Genomic DNA, 9830 nt, shown 5'->3' on the forward strand with positions numbered 1-9830 from the left:
GCCTCCATGGTAATACTTTGTTAAGAGCAAAAGGCAATCTTAGCCTGACCTCCACGATCCTGTAAGTCTACTTTAACATATAAAAATTCCTTTGGAGAGGTGCTTGGTGGCTCAGTCGGTTAGGCATCTGTCTTCTGCTCAGGTCATGATCTCCCAGACTTGGGATCAAGCCTCGCATCGAGCTCCCTGCTCAGCTGGGAGCCTGCTTCTCCCTCTCCCTCTGCCTGCCTCTCCACCCTGCTTGTGTATGTTCTCTCTCTCTCTCTCAAATAAATAAATAAAATCTTTTTTAAAAATTGCTTTGGAAACTTCCTTTATCTCTCTCCCACCACAAGATACATGTTAGCAATCACTCCCAAAGCATATGACCCACCAATACACATCTGAAGGGCCTCATGACTAAGGTTTTATTAGACAGTAATAAATGACCTTTTCCCAACAATACCTAGCCCCCACAAGGTCTTGGAAATCTTGCTTCCAAAATTCCTTAAAATTCCTTAGTGACTTATGCTAGCCTTAACCCCTTCCCAACTTGAAAGCATATAACGGGCACCTTCTCAGGATCCCAAGGCAGCTCTTTCTGCCCAAGGGTCTGGCCCTTGTGCTTTGAAAAACCCACCTTTTTGCAACAAAGCTGCCTCAAGAATTCTTTCTTGGCTGTAGGCTTCAAACCCTAACATCTTTCCTACATCAGCCTACATAACTTTCCCTCTCCTGGGGTAGCCTAGCTTCCAATGCACCTCTGCTTAGCTAATTTCTAGTCATTCAGGAAACCTCTCCTGACCATCATGAACCCCAGACTGAGTTAGGGGTCCCTCCTTGGGACTCTGACAATGTCTGTGTGCTACCTTACTATCAGAGGTGATAGAGTTTGGTGGTTAAGGTGGGGCCTCTGGCTCTGCCAGTTGCTATTTATGAAAGCTAAAGTAATCACAATGCCTTATTTATGGATAGCTCAGAAATGTCCATAATAATGGTACTTAGCTAGTAGAGTCTGGGGAAGACTGAATGAGTGAAACACTGAGAGCTTGCTGTAGTGACTGGCATTTAGTACGTACTTGATAAATATTAGCCATAATTCATGACCTGCCTTGTGTTATACTTATCTTTGTGTGCCTGTCCTCCACTATGGACTGTGAGGGAGGGATTTTGTCTTTGTATCCCCAATGTCTGAGTATCTGATGCATGATGGTTCTCATGCAAAGGTTTGCTGAATGAATCAATGAACAAGTGAAGCACTCTACCCCCTTCACACCTCAGTTTGCTGGTTTTTGAAATGAGGACATCAAAGCGTATCTCATAGGGCAACTGTGAAGATCAAATGAACTCAGTGCTATGGCCTTCTTATTTCAAAAATCCTTGTGCACACCCCTCCTACCCCCACCAAGGCAATGTGCTGGGCTTCTGGGAAACAGGGCAATTGAATAATTATACATTAACGCTTGGCAATCTCTAAAGCCCTTGAGTATCCATTATCTCATTGTGATAGAGTATATGGAGAGACTATACAGCACATTTTGTTGTTCTCTCACTCTCTCTAAAAAAGAGAGTGGGAGTCGGGAGAGAGCCCAATGGGGTGAGGGAGGCCTTCATCTCATTACCCTGAGATCATGACCTGGGCTGAAATCAAGAGTCCGATGCTTAACTCCTTAACTAACTCAGCACCCAGGCACCCCTGTTGTCTCTTTTTTATTAAGGAAGAAACTCAGGAAGAAGTAACTTGTTCTCACCCACATAGGGGCAGACCCAAATCTTTTGATTCCAAATCCTGTTTCTTTTCACTACACCCTCTCATCCCTAACCCCAAGGCCATTGGCCTACTGTCAATACAAGTAATCATTATATAAAGTAGAAAGGATAAGGGCCCTAACAAAACAGACAAAATCTGTGTAAATGTATGGGACTGTGTGGGCATGTGTCTGAGAATCATAACATCAGACTTACATATTTAAGACTTACATATTTAAGAGCCCCAAGCAAAGCTATGATTTACATGTTATTTCTTTTAACTCACAACAGCCTTATAAGGCAGACATTATTTTCATTTTTCAAAGAAAATAATTGAGGCTCAGAGAGATCAACTACTTAGCTATTTCAAGACATTCATGGCAAGTGAATGTATTCCAAGGAAGGTGGGTCATACCTAGCACAGTGGGGACAAAAGAGCCTGGAGGAAGGAAGATGGCACCAGGAGGATGGCACCATAGAGGAGGTGGTGTTTAAGTTGGGCTTGGAAGATTGGGTCAGATTCAGACAGGCAAAGCCACAGCCCAGGGAAGCAGGACAGAAGAGTGAGCAGCTGAAAGCAGCTGCTCACTCTGAGAAAGGTTTTTGTTGTTTTATTTTTAAATCCCTAAGGCAGCTTCATGAGAGAGTGGAACCTGTCATCTGTTGGTAGCTTTTTTCCTTGGGAACAATAGACTGGCCCAGGGTTGCAGCTCCCTCACCAAGTGCCACCTTGTGCCTGGATGTCGAGGTTGTTTGAGGAGCTGCCAAAGAGAACAGAAGCACCATGGCCCTTGAGAAGGCAAAGATTAGCACCAAGACAGAATATAGCAGCTTCCTGGAAGAAGCTTGGGCATCAGGCCAGCGCTATGACTGCTAGCTCTAGTGCCATCCTGGCACATCGCTCCACCTCTCTGAGCTCTTATTTCTCCTTCTGTAGAATGGGGATTAGAAAATGGGGATGTGTGCCAAGGACCCACAGAGAGACACATAGGAGTAAAAGCAAAATAACATGATGTAAGAAGTCAAATTTTCTTTTTTTTTTAAAGGTTTTATTTATTTATTCATGAGAGACACAGAGAGAGAAGCAGAGACACAGGCAGAGGGAGAAGCAGGCTCCGTGCAGGGAGCCTGATGCGGGACTCGAACCCAGCATTCCAGGATCACGCCCTGGGCTGAAGGCAGGCGCTAAACCGCTGAGCCACCCAGGGATCCCCAGAAGTCAAATTTTCTAAGGGCAACTGAGTCTGTTCAACCAGTGGTGGGTTGAAATAAAGAGACTCACTTAGCCCTTGAGGATTGGAGCTCCCAAAGCACTTTTTAAGGCAAATGATCTCTCTCTATGGTTTATTTATTTACATGGAGTTGCTTTAAATACTTACACAAATAGATATACCATGTTGTTTACTGAATATCAGTCCATCCCAAAGTAAATTTTAAATTTAAAACAATCACAATGAGAAATCCCAATAAGATTTTTGTTTTTAAAGCTGCATAGAAAAAATAAATAAATAAATAAAATAATAAAGCTGGGTAAAAATGATCTGAAAATGCATATAACAGGGAAAAAATCAGGGATCCCTGGGTGGCGCAGTGGTTTGGCGCCGGCCTTTGGCCCAGGGCGCGATCCTGGAGACCCGGGATCAAATCCCACGTCTGGCTCCCAGTGCATGGAGCCTGCTTCTCCCTCTGCCTGTGTCTCTGCCTCTCTCTGTGTGTGTGACTATCATAAATAAATAAAGAAAAAAATATTAAAAAAACAAATTCATATGGAAGGATAAATGTCCAGGCATTGCCAAGAACATGTCATGAGATTAAAAAAAAATAGTCACAAAGGTCTTGTCCAACCAGATATTAGACCCTATAATAAAGCTCAAAACAGTAGAGCATTGTCATAGACAGGTATCAATGGCACAAAATAGAGAGTTTGGAAACAAATACAAATGTATATGAGTCTTTTTTTTTAAGATTCTATTTATTTATTCATGAGAGACACACACAGAGAGAGAGAGAGAGAGAGAGAGAGAGAGAGAGAGAGAGGTAGAGACACAAGCAGGCCCCATGCAGGGAGTCTGATGTGAGACTCGATCCCGGGATTCCAGGATCACGCCCTGGGCCAAAGGCAGGCACTAAACCACTGAGCCACCTGGGGATCCCCTCATATGAGTCTTCAATATATAGCCAACATGGCATTTAACGTCAAGTCCATCAGGGGCACCTGGGTGGCTCAGTTGGTTAAACATCCACCTCTTGGTTTCAGTTCAGGTCATGATCTCAGAGTCATGATATTGGGGTTTGAGATCAAGCCCCTAGTCAGGCTCCCTGCTCAGCAGGGGATCTGGTGGAGATTCTCTTTCCTTCTCTCTCTCTCTACCCCTCCAACTGCTGGAACACTCTCTCTCTCAAATAAATAAATTTAAAAAAAATAAAGTCAAATCCATCAAAAGGGGAGTGGTTGAACTAAACGAGAGTGTATTTATGCAATGGAAACACTACTCCAGAACATTTTGCAGCATTAAAAAGAATGAGTGAAACTATATGTATTGACCTGGAAAAAATGTTATATATGGTCAAGTAAAAAATGCAAGTTGCTGAGTAAGATAGATGCAGGAAACAATCTCATTAATTTTTTTTTTACTTTGACATTATTTCAGACTTAAAGAAAAGTTGCAAGGATAGAAGAAATAATTCTTGGATACCATTTACCCAGATTTCCCAACTCTTAACATGTTACTACAGAAATATAAACATATTTCTCAACTATTTGAGAATATGCTACAGACACGATGCCTTTTTATTTATAAGTACATCAGCATGTACCTCCCACGTATGAGGAAATCTCTTACATAACTGTAAGACAATCATAATCTGGGAAAATCTTTAGAAAAAAAAACAATTATATCCATGTATAATCCGTAGACTTACTCAGATTTCATTAATTGTCCAACATGATCTCATATTTTGGAAAAGAAAATAGAGAGAGGGAGGTGATAAACACATATATATATTTACATGTTTGGTTTTTTAAATTTTTGTTTGTTTTAATTTTTTTTAAGATTGTATTTATTTACTCATGAGATACAGAGAGAGAGGCAGAGACACAGGCAGAGGGAGAAGCAGGCTCCATGCAGGGAGCCTGACGTGGGACTCAATCCCAGGTCTCCAGGATCCCGCCCTGGGCTGAAGGCAGCGCTAAACCGCTGAGCCACCGGGCTGCCCGTGTACTTTGAATATTTGTATTCAAAGGTCCACTTATTACCTTTGTAATACATTACAATGTAGAAAAAATTTAATATAAATAAACAACAGATGAACGAATAAAATTACCATATGTTGGAGAGAAACTTGAGATCAAATTCTTATTCTGCCAACTTTGGACTCATGACCTAATCTCTCCATCTCCAAGACTAGATGTCCTCAATCATAAATTTCTATCTATTGGGAAGCTATATATATTTTAAATATTTTATTTATTTATTTGAGAGATAGCAACAGAGATAGTGAAAGAGAGCATGATCGGGGAGGAGAGGGAGAAGCAGACTCCCCGCCAAGCAAGGAGATAGACTCAGAGCTCAATCCCAGGATCCCAGGATATTCAATAAATGTCTGCAGAACCAATAAGTGAGTAAAGGAAGATAAATTTGATTTGGCCTGATAACACTACATCTTTATCCAAGACTTCACAGTTGATCTCAGTTCTTGACTTTGACCCAATAAGTTAAAAATTACATCATCCAAAAAAGACTTTTGCCCTCCACTTCTTATGAAAGCAAGGCTTTCACAACCTTTGGCAGCTGCTATGATTGTAGCTTGTTTAGTTTTTTTTTTCAATTTTGTGTTGCCGGTAGGAAAATTGTGATTGTTTTAAGGTTATATCTTCCTGTGTCTGCCATCAGTGATCACTTGTGATCAAAACAATGTTACTTTATGTGGCAGTTCAGAACAAGTTCCCAATTTCTGCTTTCAGAAACAGCAATTTTTATCAGCCTTGTTCTTTGTTTTCTTGTTTTTGGTACTGGCTACCAGTTCTGACAAGGCAGAGTGTGAGCATTATGTTGTCCGATGTCCACTGCCATCCCGTCTTTCAAAATGAGAATCCAGAGGCACCTGGTAGAGGCATGACTCTTGATCTCAGAGTCATTCAAGCCCCAAAGTGGGCCTGGAGCGTACTTTAAAACACACACACACTCATACACACATACACAAACGTGTGCACACACACACAAAATGAGAACACTTCCTCATCCTTCTCTTCCTTTTTCTTTGCCTGGGCTGCTAGCAGTCTCTACTTCCCTCCTCTCCTTTATAAGCACTGCATTTCTACCCAGACAGCTCCCACCTCAGACAAACAGCGAAGAAGATTCTTTAAAAGCGACATTTTTCATATACTATTTGGAAACAATCAATTACAACAGAGATGTATGAAAAATTACACCAGGGAAGAGAAATTTGTCCAAGGTCATTGAAAGAAAAGACGGCAAAACTGGATTTCTTCCCCAATCTGACTCCAGGGCTAATTGCACTGATTGCTTTGCTGTAAAAAACAAACAAACAAACAAACAAAAAAACACAACCAAACATATTAGTTCCTGTATATGATATATGGCGCTCATCAAGAAGCCTGCTAGTAAAAATTTTTATTAAGGGGCGCCTGGGTAGTTCAGTTGATTTAGCATCCCACACTTGATTGCAGCTCAGGTCATGATCTCAGAATCACAAGATCTAGCCCTGAATGGGTCTCTGGGCTGGGCATGGAGCCTGATTAAGGTTCACTCTCTCCCTCTCCCTCTGACCCTCCCAACCCATGTATATGCACTCTCTCTCTCTCAAAAAATATTTTAAAAAAATTGAGTTAAAACATACAGAAGGCACCTGGCTGGATCAGTTGGTACAGCATGTGACTCTTGATTTCAGAGTTGTAGGTTCAAGCCCCACATTGGGTGTAGAGATTACTTAAAAATAAATAAAATCTAAAAGAACCAACCCAACATGTACAAGAAAATAAAACAAGAAAAAGTCTTTTCTTTTTTTTTTTAAACATTGATTCTCTACTCTGCTCTTCTCAGTCCCATGCTCCAAAAAGAACTTTTTTTATTATAACAAAATAGACATAAATAAAATTTACCATTTTATTTTAGCCATTTTTAAAAGCTTTTATTATTTATTTATTTATTTATTTATTTATTTATTTATTTATTTGAGAGAGAGCACACACCTGCACATGCACAGCACGAGGGAGTGGAGAGGTGCAGAGAGGGTGGGAGAGACACAAGCAGACGCCCCGCTGAGCACAGAGCCCTACATGGGCTCAATTCCAGGACCCTGAGATCATGACCTGAGCAGAAGCCAAGATCGAACACTTAACGGACGAAGCCACCCAGGTGCCTCCTCATTTCAACCATATTTAAGTGTACAGTTCATGGCATTAAGTTCACTCATTGTTATGCAACCATCACCACCATCCATCTCCAGAACCTTTTCATCTTCCCAAATGAAAACTCTATACCCATTAAACACTAATTCCTCACTCCCACCCCTGCCCCCCACCACCCACCCCTGGCAACCACTATTCTACTTGCAGTGGATTGTGACTACTTTAGGTACCTCACATGTCTGTTCTTTTGTGTCTGGCTTGTTTTACTCAGCATAATGTTCTCAAGATTCATTCCTCTTACAGTACATGTGAGAGTTTCCTTCCTTTATAAAACTGAATAATATTCCATTGTATGGATATACCACATTTTTTTATCTACTCAATCATCAGCCAATGGACCTTTGGGTTGTTTCTGCCTTTTGGCTCTTGTGAATAATGCTGCTATGAACGTCCATGTACAAATCTCTACTCAAGTTCCTACTTGCAATTTTTTGGGGTACAAAGAGTAACTAGATGATGGAGTAATTGTTTTTAACTTTTTGAGGAACTGCCATGCTCTTTTCCACAGTGGCTGCTCCAGTTTACATTCCCACCACAATCTTTTAAGAAGATTTATTTATTTATTCATGAGAGACCCAGACTGAGAGAGACGGGTAGAGACACAGGCAGAGGGAGAAGCAGGCTCCTTGCAGGGATCCGGATGAGAGACTCAATCCCAGATCCCAGGATCACAACCTGAGCCAAAGGCAGACACCCAACGGCTGAGCCACCTAGGTGTCCCCTCATTGCGGTTTTGATTTGCATTTTCCTGATGACTACTTTCATTAAATGCCTTTTCATTTGCATTTTTGTGTTGAGCATCTTTCTATGTGCTTATTGGCCATTGTATATCTTCTTTGGAGAAATGTCTATTCAAGTCTAAAGGGAACCATTTTGAATGATTTTAACCATTTATGCTTTGCCTTCTGTAATTTGCCTCTAAATGCTATATGTATTTGGCCATTTCCTGATTTTGTTTGATAGGGGAGGATTTGCATTGCCATGTCTCTTCCCCAAGACCTCCTAATACAACTTTATTGTTATTTTCATACATAGACTGATTGCCTGTGCAACTTTAAATAACATATTCCTTTATTTCATGTTCCATCACTGATAAATAGGATCTCTTGATGACTCAGATTAAGGTAAGGGTATCTTCCTGCCCCCTCCATCTCCTACTTTTCCTTCTCAGCTTCTACCACATGTGACTTCCCAGGTATGTAGCATTTACCTTCTCTTCCCTATCTGCGATGAACTCTTCTGAACTTTACTTATAGGTTGATACTAAGAATTTTTTTAAAGTCAATAAATGGGGAGTGCCTTGGTGGCTCAGTTAGTTAAGTGACTCAGTTGACCAATTTTGGTTTCAGCTCAGGTCATGATCTCAGGGTCATGAGATCAAGCCCCAGTTGGGCTCTGCGCTCAGCACGGAGTCCACTTGAGATTCTTACTCCCTCTCCCTGCCCTCCTGCTTGTGCTCGCTCTCTCTCTCTCTCTCAAATAAATAAATAAATAAATAAATAAATAAATAAATAAATCTTTTTTAAAAAAATCAATAAATGGCATTTACATTTTGAGTGCATTTTTGAAGCACGGAAGGGGAGGATACGGCAAAGGGGAGAGACTAAGGATTTTCTTGGAGTTGCCAGTGGCCTGAGCAGAATCAGAGGCACCATAAACCATGCAAATCAGGTGCTGGGTTTGGGCAGAAAGCCCCTTGGGCAGCTGTGCAGAACTGAGTTGGCTGAAGGTAAAGGGAGGAAAGTTATAGGGACCAGTTGGCAATATGCCCTGCCCACCACTCCCTCAAAGTGACCCAAGAATTCAGGTCAATAGACTCAGGAACCCCCATATTACATATCGTCACTTTGTTTCCTCCCAGATGTTCTTCCCTTTCACAGAAGGGTTTCATCTCTCAAGGATTTGTAGAGATAAAAAATAATTCTTCCTCCTAAAAAAGATTTGCAACACTGAACACAGAGGAAAGTCTCAGAGTGTAGACACAAGAGGAAGGAGAAGATGGAGAGAGAAGCTAACAATCACCGAAAAAGGGTCGAGTACTAGTTTTGTGTCACCATACCCAATCCTTACCCCACCCCTCTGCATGAGGCTGGTATATAGTCCCCATTTTATTTTATTTATTTATTTATTTGAGAGAGAAAGAGAGAGCATGCATGAGCAGGGGCAGAGGGAGAGAGAGAAGCAGATTACCTACTGAACAGGGTGCCTGATGTGGGGCTTGACATAGGGCTCGATCCCTGGACTCTGAGATCATTACCTGAGCTGAAGGCAGACGACGCTTAACCGACTGAGCCACCCAGACATCCCCTATTGTTCCTATTTTAAAGATGATGATGGAGGCTGGAGAGGCCCCGTGATTTGCCCAAAGCTACCAAGTGAGTATGGCTTGAGTCTTGGCCTGTGTTCATTGTGTTCACCTTGACCTTGGGCAAGTAGCTAAACCTCCCTGGGTCTCAGTTTCCTTTTTCTTTTTTTTTTTAATTTTTATTTATTTATGATAGTCACACACACAGAGAGAGAGAGAGAGAGAGAGAGAGAGAGGCAGAGACATAGGCAGAGGGAGAAGCAGGCTCCATGCACCGGGAGCCCGATGTGGGATTCGATCCGGGGTCTCCAGGATCACGCCGTAGGCCAAAGGCAGGCGCTAAACCGCTGCGCCACCCAGGGATCC

Source organism: Nyctereutes procyonoides, unplaced genomic scaffold (genome assembly GCF_905146905.1).
Source record: "Nyctereutes procyonoides isolate TBG_1078 unplaced genomic scaffold, NYPRO_anot_genome, whole genome shotgun sequence".
Lineage (NCBI taxonomy): Eukaryota > Metazoa > Chordata > Mammalia > Carnivora > Canidae > Nyctereutes > Nyctereutes procyonoides.